A 13,215-nucleotide genomic window follows, 5' to 3' on the forward strand; every position below is an offset into this window, starting at 1 on the left:
TAAGTTTGAGTTTTATTGGATTCTGTGATAACACGGTATAGTTTATCTTTTTTGTTAACAATTGAATGACTGAAGTAGCCTACTAATTTTTATAATAAGGATTTCCTATGATTCTCTTATTTCTTATGTGTCAGTGACATTGTAAATACGGATGATTGAGGCTTTCATAATAAACTTTAACTAGGCTCAAACCTACCTAGATATTATGATTGTCGTTTCGAGACATACGGTTGCTGGTTGGTTCATTGGCTGTATTTATTTCAATTTTTTGCCAATACGTGTCATATGCATACCCAAGCACATGCCGACTTTGGTACCTACGTATAAAAGCAAGATATAAAATTTTATCATTTTCGGCCACCATCTTGAATTAAAAAAAGATATTGCAACGTATTCATGCGAGGGCTACGATACTTACAGGCCGAAGCGCTCGAAAAAGTCATGTGACCTTAGGAGTCGGTTCGGGACGCATTAAATACATTATGACTTATGGAAAATCCGTGCGCGGTTCTACTATTTATTTTTTTTACTCCGGATTCGTTTAATATAGTGCCACGAAATTTCAATGAGAGCTGGACACATGGCACATGCAATTAAATTATAATTTTAAGATTTAAAGTCTTTGAAGATAACACGATGTTAGTGAATCCGTGTTTTTCTATCTTTACATCATCATATTTCTGTTTCTAGGAAGATACCGTTATAATTCTTTCGGTGTCTTAAACTAGAACGATATGTGCCTCCTATTATACGTATACAATGGCTTATCTGGTATTACTGTAGATTCAATAAACCCTACAAAATCGCGGATTAATTATCCGCGCAGAGCAAAATTCACCACGCGAAAAACTTTTTTTATTATACCTGAATCACAATCTCCGTTTTAAACACTCAAATGCGTGCGAAAAAAGGCCTTTAAAACACACATGCTTTAAAGTTGCTAAGTAACGATACTTCAAGTATAGTGATGCCGCCGAGACGAGACTCAGTCTCGTCTCGTCTCGTCTCGTCTCGAATTTTCGAGACGAGACCGAGGTTCAGTCTCGTCTCGTCTCGTCTCGACGAGATGAGACTAAGCATGAGTCTCGTCGAGAGTCTCGCCGAGACTCTCGTTTGGTCTCGAATTTGTTTGTATTTATTTGTACTGTTTTAGCGGAATAGTCTAAATCGAGAACAAAAAAAGATAAACTTTTGCGAATCGATTTCTAAGAGTTCAAGGATCACTGCGGATTAGAAGTCGTGTTTCCGATTACGAGCTGTCAAAAAATTCCCTGAAAATCGTATGCGATTCTTCGTACATATCTTGTTTAATTGTGCCCACGGACACGGAGGCCATCTTGAGGCCTCCAGTTGTTGTGTTATGAGTATAGCAATTCACAAAAAAACAGTTCAATTAATCCGCTTCTGCCGCTATCTCCGGCTGGACAAAACTCGGTAGAAAAGAATTTTTCCTTAAAACCCATCGCCCTCAACCTACGGTTATCAATTTCAGGTGGTTTGGTTTTTGGTTTAATTTGCGGAAAAAAAATCACCGGAAGTGCCTATTTTTAATAACATTCCGGCCAGAAAAAGGCTGGCAGAAAACTCATTTTGTGTTATTCAAGTTGCAAGGAATCCAGTAACAAAGATTTCATCTTGTTAGCTTATCACTACTGGTTCCATGCGTCCGGCTCTCGTACCTACTATATTACTCCTATTATTTACTTGTCATGCCTTCGTAGTTCGTGGTCTTTTATATGCTATATATGCTCATTGCTCTACCTACATACACTATATTTGGATAGTGTCTCGAGACCAGGCGAGCCCAAACGAGACTAGACGAGACGAGACGAGACGAGACGAGACTGAACCAGGACGAGACGAGACTCAGACTTGGTCTCGTCTCGAGGTAACGAGACGAGACGAGACTTTCGAAAGTCTCGTCTCGTCTCGTCTCGCGGCAACACTATTCAAGTATGACTTTTGAAACTGTGATTTGGGCGAAATAAAAAATCTTCCTAAGTCGCTTTCTGTAAATGCAGAACATTTCTTTGGCTTGTACCTATCCTTTGGTTGAAGCTTTTACAAACGCGCGTAATTTAGGGTATGCTTCCAAATCTGTTCCACTTTTTAATCGCAGCATTGTATGAAGTTTTGAGTTAATGAAGATTTAAATACCTTTGACATTTCCTTCATATATGCCAGCATTATGGATGCATTTAAGACTTTATTCGTAAGTAACTTCCTATTCATCCATGGAAGCAACTTTTCAGATGCTTGATAATAGGCTTTACTGGATTGGGATTTTACACCTACCAACGTTTGTTTAGATTTTACAACAAGCGATTTAATGGACGGTGTATTACCTTTTTTCTACGAAAGTGATGAAAGTCTTGTTTTCTGAGAAAAAAGTAGCCTTTGAAAGTAGGGTTTTGTCGCACTAGTGATTTTTCCACACTTATTTTCCACACTCTTAAGTAAAAACAAAGATACCTTTTTTTTATTTTAATGCCACAATTTACAATTACAGCTACTTCTGGCTAGTAATATTTAAATTAATAGTAAATGATGAACAGTTACTTATATTAACACCTGGAAGTAACGAATTTGACACAGAGCATTTAGAAGTTATTAATGTAGATGTGGACGCTGTCGAAGATGTGCAAGGATCATCTGGATGACATGTCGAAGGTGTGCAAGGATCATTTGATTGACAAGCATTACCAATTATTTTGTTACATACTTCTAATTTGCCTTGAAGAGAACCATCTACGTATCCTTCCGCTACCGTCGACGACCGCCAGCCCCCATGACGTTTAAGACTCAAAAGGTCTGCTCCAGCATTAGCAAGTAGCGTTGCGGAGGTACGCCGAAAACAATGACTCGTAAAACTAGAAGCATTTGGCAATTTCAGGTAACTCGCAATTTTCTTAGGAATTGCTCCAAATGTATTAATACCCACAGGTTGTACGGTACATTTTCCCATTTTATAATTTAAAAAAAGTCGCGAAGTTTGAGCATTTTGAGGACGAAGCGCTTTATATTTCTGGTACAAGTGTATCCAATTCTCTTTTCCCTCCGTAACAGAAAAAGTTCTTGGAACATGCGTTTTGGAGTCTGGAATCGTTACGAGTAAAAACGTATCTTCGCCTTAGATATCGTTCACCGTCATTTTCGTCAACTCCTCTCGACGACAAGCCCCAGCAACTCCTAATATTAGAGCAACCTACAAATAAATTTCATTATTTGTGTGACATAACAAATGTATAGACATGAAAAAATAGTAGGTAAGTATAGGTGCTTACTTTCATCATTAAAAATGTTTCATCGGGTGCTTCCTCTAAAAACGTTCTGATTTGTTGTCTCGTAAAAGTCAGCGATTTTTTCGGCTTGTGACCAACAGATTTACGTTTCAAAAACGATTGTAACTTGGCATACTTGGAAATGTCGACGTTGTCTTGCAAAATCAACATACTTTTCAACATGGAATACATTGACCACAGTGTCGATGATTTCAATTTTCCAGATTTTTCGACAAAATAGGCAAGCAACACGGTTTCTGTATACCGCTTGACTTGTTTCATTTTACACCAATTAAAAAACCTCTCTCGTTCTTTTTCGTACCGATTTCTCGATTTTTCAGGCAAAAGCTCAGGCATAATTGATTCCGCCATTGCAGCAACCTCAGGCGGAGTGCACATAACTTCATCGCCGCTCTCACTTTCTTCATGAACACTCATTTTCAGCTTTTAAATTCTTGTTTTACTGAAGAAATTGCTTCGTACAAAACTACATGCAAAATTACTAACCTGCTTTTTTATAAACAACTCGTTGGTAACTAAGACAACGTAGCGGCGTCACGAAGACTTGATTTTATATTTTTACAGATAAACACGAGAATCGTACTACGACTTGATTTATACAGAAATTGTTGTTTTAACATTTTGATATAAAATTTTTCTCTAAATCTTTAAATTCGAGAACTTTCGTAGAAAAAATAGTATGTAATACACTTGCGGAAAGGATTATTGAAAAACTTGTATTGTCTTGTAACTTTCATACGCGTTTTTCAATAAAGCCCTTTCCGCACTTGTATTACAATATACTATTTCAACGAAAATAGTTTTATTCACAAAGACGACGATTTTTATAAGCAAACGTCAAGTGACATTTCCATGGCAATCGTGAAATTACTAACACCCAGCCCACTTAATTAGACATGTATTCGAGTATAACGTCAATATGATTTCATTGAATTTCCTATTTTTAAATTATACTGCAGGTATAATAAAAATTACTATAAGATACACGTGTATAATTGGTCTTTAAAGCACTTGCAACGTTAAAGGCACTCCGCTTTGCGTCGTGCCCTTAAACTCGTTGCGCGTGCTTTAAAGACTTGATTATACACTTGTATCTTAATATACTATTTGCTGTTGGTACAATTGTATCACATATATCGAATGGGAAATTATTAGTTTTTAATTAATTATTAGATACTAATCGACTTTCAAATACAAGAGCTCATAGTCGATACCGACTAACCAGTAAGCTGACAACCCGGTTTCTTTATGTGTGCATCATAATATTTGTACAATACTCTATAATAGCTCACTACCATCAAAAACTAAATAAATGTCTACCACTGGTAAATGGCAATTCTATACGATCTTATTTTTTTTTAACAAGAACACAAAATGAAATGTATAACCTTAAATTGGGTAAAACTTACTAAATGCGAAGAGCAAGTCACACCGTCATAATCATGGCGAACAGGAATGGCGTATTCGTTGATGATGCTGATGTAGAGGATGACATGATACCTGCAATCTTCTGTTGGTCGTACCGCGTCTTTCGTATAGGTAAAAACTTTAAATGTAAAATTAATATTAACGCCCGTGTGGCGCAGTTCAGTTGAAGCTGGACTGTGGTGCTAAGTGGTCCCTGGTTTCAATCCGGGTTCGGTCATGGTTATTTGTAAATGTATACTGGGTTGGGTTGGTAGAGCAGCCTTGGCTGAAACCCCGCCCACTCAAAAATAAAGGCAAAATAAATAAATAAAATAAACGAATTTTAAATAGCCATTTATACAACTAGTTTTGAAAGTGATACTTTTTTTCATGAATTTTCAGTTTGATTAATGAGGGCAAAGCCCGAGTTAATCAAGCAAATTCATGGAAAAAAGACACTTTCAACACGTGTTGTACACGAAATTTTTTTACATAGAGATCCATAATATCTCACAATTGAATAATTTTATTGACATTCGCGATTTACTGTCACTCAAAAATGGATGCTATTGTTCATAGACAGGACTTTACTCCATGGAAACGCATAGTAAAAATCGTGAAAAAATGTACCACTTTCCATACGATTTTTCGTTAAAGAAAGTCCAATATCACTAGATATATTCCATACTTTTGACTGTTTCTGTATATAATATTTTAATTTTGTAAATTTAATGGTTATCTAAATCTTACAAACACCATTTGAAAGTCGGTTAGCAATAATTATTTAAAAAATTATAATTTCCTTTGCGCGTTCGCGTAGGTATTCCTGAAGTCGCGCTATTTACTAAAACTGCTGAAAAAAGGAAAAAAACCATTTCATAAAAATTCTTTTTGAAAATCATTTGCGTGACCTTTTAGCACAATTCGTTCTATATATGTGATACAATTCTAGTAATAACAAAAAAGTTTCTCGCGTGGTGAATTTTACTCTGCGCGGATAATTAATGTATGATTTTGTAGGTCCTGTTAAATCTACACTAATACCAAGTAAAGCATTATATACCTACGCATAATTGGGAGCGCATATCATTCTAGTTTAAGACACCGAAAGTGTTGTAACGATATCGTTCCTATAAAAACTTTTCCTTTTCCTGTCGCACCTGTCACATTGCTAAATGTCTATGACTCCTGTCATCATTGACAGATTGGCATTAATCAAAAGTTCTGTATGAACATTGAAATTTTATATTAAAATACGATTTCGGGTAAAATTTAATACAAAACTCGTCAGTAAAATGACATTACCTGACTCGGAAATTAAAGTACTCGGCCCCTCAATATGTCCTCGCCAGTAATGTATCATTTCCCTGACTTTTATGTAAATAACTATAATGTGTCTCGAACTGACTCCTAATGTCACGTAACTTTTTCGAGCGCTCCGGCCTGTTAGCCTGTAAGTATCGTAGGCCTTGATTTAGAGAGTCTTATTGAAATCGGTCAATATTCTATTAAAATATCCCACTGAGCGACGGTTATTAATGTGATTCCATTTTTTTTTTAAATAAGGTAAACTGTTTAGTATGTAAGGTCTTGCTAAATGTGGAAAATATGTTGATATTGGTTAAAACTGGTACTGGGCTAGATGTTGATAAATCCATAAAATTGGTGACTAAAAAATCCCTTTCGATTCGACCGATCAGGTGTAGGTATATATATTTCCATTTTGTTCCAATATGGCGGAATTGGATTCACCAACTCTACCGAATTATTTATGAATCACATCAACCCTTAAAGTTTGGTAAAAATCGTTCATAACTACAAAAGTGTTTCTTGGAAGTGATATAAACCTATAAACCTATAAATATACTGCTACCATTACAATAGGTAGATATACAGGGTGTTCATTTGAAAACTTCCCACCACGGATTTATCGAAAACTTATCAAAAAACTACTGATTAAAGGAAACAACGCTGAGACACGTCAAAAGAGGGGACATCTTTTTAACCAAAAAATTCTTCGCGTCTTTTTGCCCTTTGCCCCCCAGGGTCATTCCCTTAAAAATTTTAAATGACAAGTGGTACTGAGTAGTAGCGTGTTTGAAAAGTCTTTCGAAGTCCTTTGTTCAGACATTCGATTTTTTAAATTCGTGGATTCGTTTTCGAGAAAATTAGAAAAATCTTTATCTAATTTATTTAATCGGCTTATCTTCATTTGTTCAGATAGAAAACAAACACAAACGGAAATATCACTTATTTGTTGCATGGGAAAGAAAGAATTTGATTTGCTACTTTTGTGATAATCTTGGAATAGTGAAAATGAATTTTTCACTACTAGCGTCTGATGCCATGATTATTAACCTTTTTTCCTCTTGTAATAGTTATTTGTGTACCAAGGCCGTAAAAGTGATCTTTTTTGGCCGAAGCTGCTGTTTGTGGCCGAGGCGGTAGCCGAGGCCGCAATTCAGATGAGGCCTAACAAATCACTTTTGGCCAAGGTGCACACAACATTTTTTAGGCGATCATCAAAAAAGAATTCAAAAATTTGCTCATAAACATATTTTTTCTGAAAATCATAGTTATCTTAGACAATTAAAAACAAAGCATTTCCTGTCATATGTAATTATAATTAGCATCTTTGCGTGTGTTTTGTGCGTATCAAAATGGGTGATAGCGACAGTTCAGATACCCCAAATGAAATTTTGGAAGCTGCAAGCGTTGCGACCCTATAGTCATATATGATATAAGAGCAGGCGTTTGAGAGTAAAAGTACAATCGCAACTTCCTCCGTTGTACAAAATTTTAATAATGCAATAGGTCTTTCGTAACTGTGGCTTCCAAGACCTTATAGTTAACATGCTGTACAATTATTAGAAACCTGATTACCTACTTTGATGGTAGGTATAGGCAGCTACTTGTGTTCTCGGTTAATTGCTGGTGATTCTTCGTATAATAATGTAAGCAATAACATCTTCCTCATGTTTTGGTTCTACACTTCAAAAAGGTCTGCAAGCAGCAAAGATTGAAACGTCAAACTATAATTTTAAATGTGAACATTGTGATTATGCAAAATAGTGTGAAACATTCCTACAAGTCCGAAAATGGAAAAAACGCACGTGGATGGCCCAATCCTTGATGGGGCTAGACCAGATAGACGCTTTGTATCAAACAGATTACTGTTTCTCACACATCAGTTTCAAATAAGTAGGTACAGTTTGACAGATGTGTACAATAAAGTAAAGTTTGACAGAAGCGTACAATAAAGTTAAACTTTATGGCCGCAAAAGCGACTACAAAATCAACGTTTTTGTGATGATAGCCTAAAAAGTAGGTTTTCTCGGCAGTTGTTCAAAGTGGTCAATAATGTGGATATTATTAACTAGTAGTCAATAATGAGAACTGTCTCTTAGAAATCACAACCCGAAATTTCGCTCAATAACCGTTTAGACAAGTTCTCTAAAATGCATAATTGCCACCATTCGTCATTTCCAGAGAAATTACATACTTACAATTATCACATTTTGAAAAAATTCGAACGAAATTACTCTTTGAAAATATCCCAGAACAGAACAAAATATGGCCTGCTTGACTTTTACTTCCACGCACTTGATTGACATATTAAATTAATAAACAAAGGGTTCTGTCCAACCGTTCCTAAAAATTGCAGTCAGACTTATCTTTCGAATCCTCAAAAACACCTTTTCAAATTGGGCATTTTCATGTTAAAAGTTTATTAAAAACTAAATTTCGTCAAAATCAGAATTGATTTTCTCATCCTCCAGTCCGCTACCTTGGGCTATAAATTTGAAAAAATTGATGAAAAATTAAAAAAAAATGTTAACCAAATGCAGTCTTGGGGGCTTTTATAGGAGTAGCTTCCAAACTAAACATTTACGACACTAATCTCCCCAATTTTGTTAGCACCCTGTAGACTTACCTAATTAAGCAAGTAAATACCCCTCAGGTCTTCTTGGCTTTAGACATATTGTTAAACATATCATTAATTTGATTGTTTCTGAAATATCTAAGTTATTTGTATTGTCCCGAAAACGTCATTCTCATAACTACTCTGTCAGGAAGTTTTAGTTAATATCTACTAGTAATGATACTAGTAAAGAGTTGTAAATGATTCTAAGCTTTATGTTAAAAAAGGCGATTTAATACAAAACTCGAATATTTGGACTCGGAAATTACAGTACTCGACCCGAAAGGGTTCTCGTAGTTCAATATTTCCTCGCCAGTAATGTGCTATTTTGCTGGCTTAGATGTAAATAACTATTATTTCATCTTAAATTATTGTTGCAAACCATTACATACTATTTCCAATATTTAAAGTAACCGGCGTTCCATGTAAGTCAAGTATAGGTACTAAAGCTCATGTGGGAAAATGGATAAATTTGAGGTGCTGCAATTACTGACAAAAGCAATGTTTTTAGATTTAGAACTGAGCAGCAATGAAAGCCGTTTAATATATACAGGGTGTTTTTTTGGGAGCTTTAGTTAAAAGTTTCTGGGAAAGTAAAATAGGTAGGTTTTTGAAAATTTGTACTTAGGAGTTACTCTGAAGGCCGAATCGATGTAAAATATTTTCAAAATGGCCGCACTTCCGGAAACACCGGAAGTAGATAGTAACTTCGTTATTTTAAATGGCAACCCCTATTTTTTATTGCTTTTTTGGATTCTACGTGAAATTTCACTTCTTTTGATACCCATATGTCGATATCTACCATTTATGGTTTTTAAGTTATTTTGACTTTAAGAAAAAAAAATGGCGGATGCAGATGGTACCTTGATAATTGATTACTTGCAAACGGTTGTAGTCATGGCAACCTATTTTTATCAGTGCATAGAGAATGAATAGGGCTTTCTTTTAGTGCACTTAAAAAAAAGTTAAGTTGCGTACGACCGCCCCTATGGATATCCAAATTTATGAAACTTCAAAGACTAAAAACTCAGTTTTTTTAAATGGAATGACCATGTTCTTACTATTCCATGAGATAGAGAATCGAAATGGGCATATTTTGACAATACATGTTCCTATAGCTATCTTTAACAGTTTCTGACTTATTCCCATTTTATTGAATTGACACTATTTTTTTAGGATTTTCTTTTTTAGTAGTCGGCCATGATTCTATAACAATTGAATTTTAAACAAATCTAGTGACACTAATCCATCACCCACTGTTATAGGTTAACATAAGTTTTTCAAAAATCGAGAAATGACTCGCAGTGGTTTCACCTATTTTGGAATTTAATTGTTATTTATGGTGAAATGGGCAGAATCGCGGCGCGTGCTTTCCGTACATTCATTCGAAAACTAGAACGAAATTGTATGAATTTTTGAAATTTTGTACCCCTAATGCACTACAAACCGTTGAAGCACAAGTTATACAAAGCTCTACAAGAGAATATTTAAGAAAATGAATTGAATTGCAAATGCAAGATTAACAAAATAAATTCAATGCAAAATATAAAAAACTTTGTTGAAACATTTTTGGTATGGAATTTTTGCTAGAACAGATATCGCATTACCTCTCTTAATTTCCAGACTTATACGTTGTTTAAGAAATTCAGTTGAACGACTCTGTTTAGATTTTTCAAAAATTTTCTGTCCTATATCCTTATTAAATGAGTTATTTATTAATGAATTATTTAGACTAGAACTAGAATCAATGGTATTAAAGAATCCATTCCTTGATTTGTTTAAAATTCGATTGTTATAAAATCATGGCCAACTACTAAAAAGAAAATGCGAAAAAAAAATGGCATCAATTCCGAGATCAATTCAATGAAATGGGAATAAATCAGAAACTGTTAAAGATAGCTATAGGAACATGTAATATCAAAATATGCCAATTTCGATTCTCTATCTCATGCAATATTTAGAACATGGTCATTCCATTTAAAAAACTGAGTTTATAGACTTTGAAGTTTCTTAAATTTGGATCTCCATAGGTGCGGTTGTACGCAACTTAACTTTGTTTTAAGTACAGTAAAAGAAAGCCCTATTCATTCTCTATGCACTGATAAAAATGGGTTGCCATGACTATAACCTTTTTCAAGTAATCAATTATCAAGGTACCATCTGCATCCGCCATTTTTTTTTTCTTAAAGTCAAAATAACTTAAAAACCATAAATGGCAGATATGACATATGGGTATCAAAAGAACTGAAATTTCACGTAGAATCCAAAAATGCAATAAAAAATAGGGGTTGCCATTTAAAATAACGAAGTTACTATCTACTTCCGGTGTTTCCGGAAGTGCGGCCATTTTGAAAATATTTTACATCGATTCGGCCTTCAGAGTAACACCTAAGTACAAATTTTCAAAATCCTACCTATTTTACTTTCCCAGAAACTTTTAACTAAAGCTCCCAAAAAAACACCCTGTATAATAATAGATGTATCGTCAGGTGCTGGTAGACGCAAATCAGTGTAAGTATCAAAAAATACTTTGACGAGAAGAATCAGGAACGAGTTAAAATGCTATCATCTGAGCGCCATACTCAGCTATTCGTTTATTAAATGAGATAGGAATACAAAATATGGACTTATCCGTATGCAAGTAAGGTCATTATTAGTGATTTTTATGTCGATGATTTGTTAACAGGCGCTTGTACGTCAGCTTGTAAGGTCCTAGCGGTTATTAGGCTACCTTTATCCTATAAAACCTTCCTTCTAGACATTCCCTATTCTTCAAAACAACTGGTGTTTGTTGGGTTGCCTAGTTTCAGGAAAGAAAGGGGTTGTAGTCTGGGTTAGCTCAAAGTCGAAGATCCAGGTCCACAAACTATGTAAATTACTAATGCTTGGTATAATACAAGTTGTTGGTGGCTTAGAAGAAGCAGTACTAGGCAGTGATAGTTCATGGTCATCCGGTTCTTTATCAGAATTTGCTTCTGCAGGGTGTGATATTATTCCAATTTCAGTTTCACATCCTTGGGACACCTGGGTAGCATGAGAAGAACTTCCGGAATAGTAGGGGAGCTAGCACGAAATCCACTGAACGAGAATGATCAAAATTTTAACCGATGGAGTTCCATTTTGCCCTATCAGAGTATGCTAAAATCGATCGTCTGCCGCCTCAGGTCATACGACTTAAGGCGCTGCGGGTACTTCTTGTGGTACCAATTCTGAAAGGTTGTTTTTCGAGAAAATAAGTTATACACCAAATGAAAACGTTGATAATAGCTCTTAAAAAAATAGTTAAAAAAATCGCGCACATTAACTCCGTAAAAAAACAATTCTTAGTCGGTTTTTCACGAACTTTCTACGAATATAACTAGGTTACCGTTGGAAGAATGAAGCTGATTTTTTTTACAGACCAATGATAGGTACAGCCAATGACTATGAGAGTGTTTCTTTTTTAAATTTTTTCTCTAATTATAAGATATCTTATAATGTTAAGCTAATAAGATAATCTTGTAATTAGAGACAAAATTTAAAAACGAAACACCGTTAAGTCATTAGTAGTGCTTATCATGAGTCTGTAAAAAAAATCAGCTTCATTCGTCCCACCTTAACCTAGTTATATCCGTAGAAAGTTCCTGAAAAACCGACTAAGAATTGTTTTTTTACGGAGTTATCAAATGCGCGGGATTTTTTTAAATATTTTTTTAAGAGCTATAATCAACGTTTTCATTTGGTATATAACTTATTTTTTCGAAAAACAACCTTTCAGAATTGGTACCACAAGAAGTACCCGCACCGCCTTAAGTCGTATGACCTGAGGCGGCAGACGATCGATTTTAGCATACTCTGATAGGGCAAAATGGAACACAATCGGTTAAAATTTTGATCATTCTCGTTCAGTGGATTTCGTGTTAGCTCCCCTACTAGAATCTTTTATATTACCTGCTGTGTTAATATTGATTTCAAAAACAGAATTGATTCAAAATGACTCCAAGTGCCGTTGTATAGAGGTGCGTTTTCTCCGTCATCTCCCGATCGGGACTTCGGTATTTTGTTCAGCTCTTTTAAACCTGCCCCTTGATACTTCCACCTATACCTATTCTTCACCACTTCCTCTAAAGCAAAAGAATATTTTAAAAATTGCGGTTGTCTTATTTTCAGTTATTCAGGGATACAATTCAGACAACTTCAATATTCCTTCAGGATATCTAAGACTTCGGTAGTTCGTAATTGAAGTGTGCAAAGCAATTTGGAAAAAGTTAGTAAGCACATGCCCCAGTCCACAACGGAAGATTTTAAACATAGTGTGTCCGTAGCTGTGCATTCTGACACGAATAAATTCTCCCGACTGTAATATTTAATTCTATTATAGTGGTCGGTTTGTTGATGGTGAGTGTTACACATTTGATGGATGTAACATATCGCTAATAAATATTCGTTGTAGCACAATGACTTTTACGAACAAGCACAAGCTCAATTACTCCGTATGCTAGACGAGGTAATGACTGATGACGAACTCATATTTGATGATAATGAATCTGACAACGAACCAGATATTGTGGAGGAGCGATTATCAGATATAGATACTGAGCAAAA

The 13,215-nt window shown here is 35.2% G+C and overlaps 1 pseudogene; it reads left to right on the forward strand.

Moving 5' to 3' along the window:
• LOC116159181 overlaps positions 1–2,660 on the forward strand; it is a 9,229-nt pseudogene extending 6,569 nt beyond the window's left edge.
• Positions 2,661–13,215: the final 10,555 nt, after the last annotated feature.

This window comes from Photinus pyralis, unplaced genomic scaffold (assembly GCF_008802855.1).
Source record: "Photinus pyralis isolate 1611_PpyrPB1 unplaced genomic scaffold, Ppyr1.3 Ppyr1.4_LG1, whole genome shotgun sequence".
Classification (NCBI taxonomy): domain Eukaryota; kingdom Metazoa; phylum Arthropoda; class Insecta; order Coleoptera; family Lampyridae; genus Photinus; species Photinus pyralis.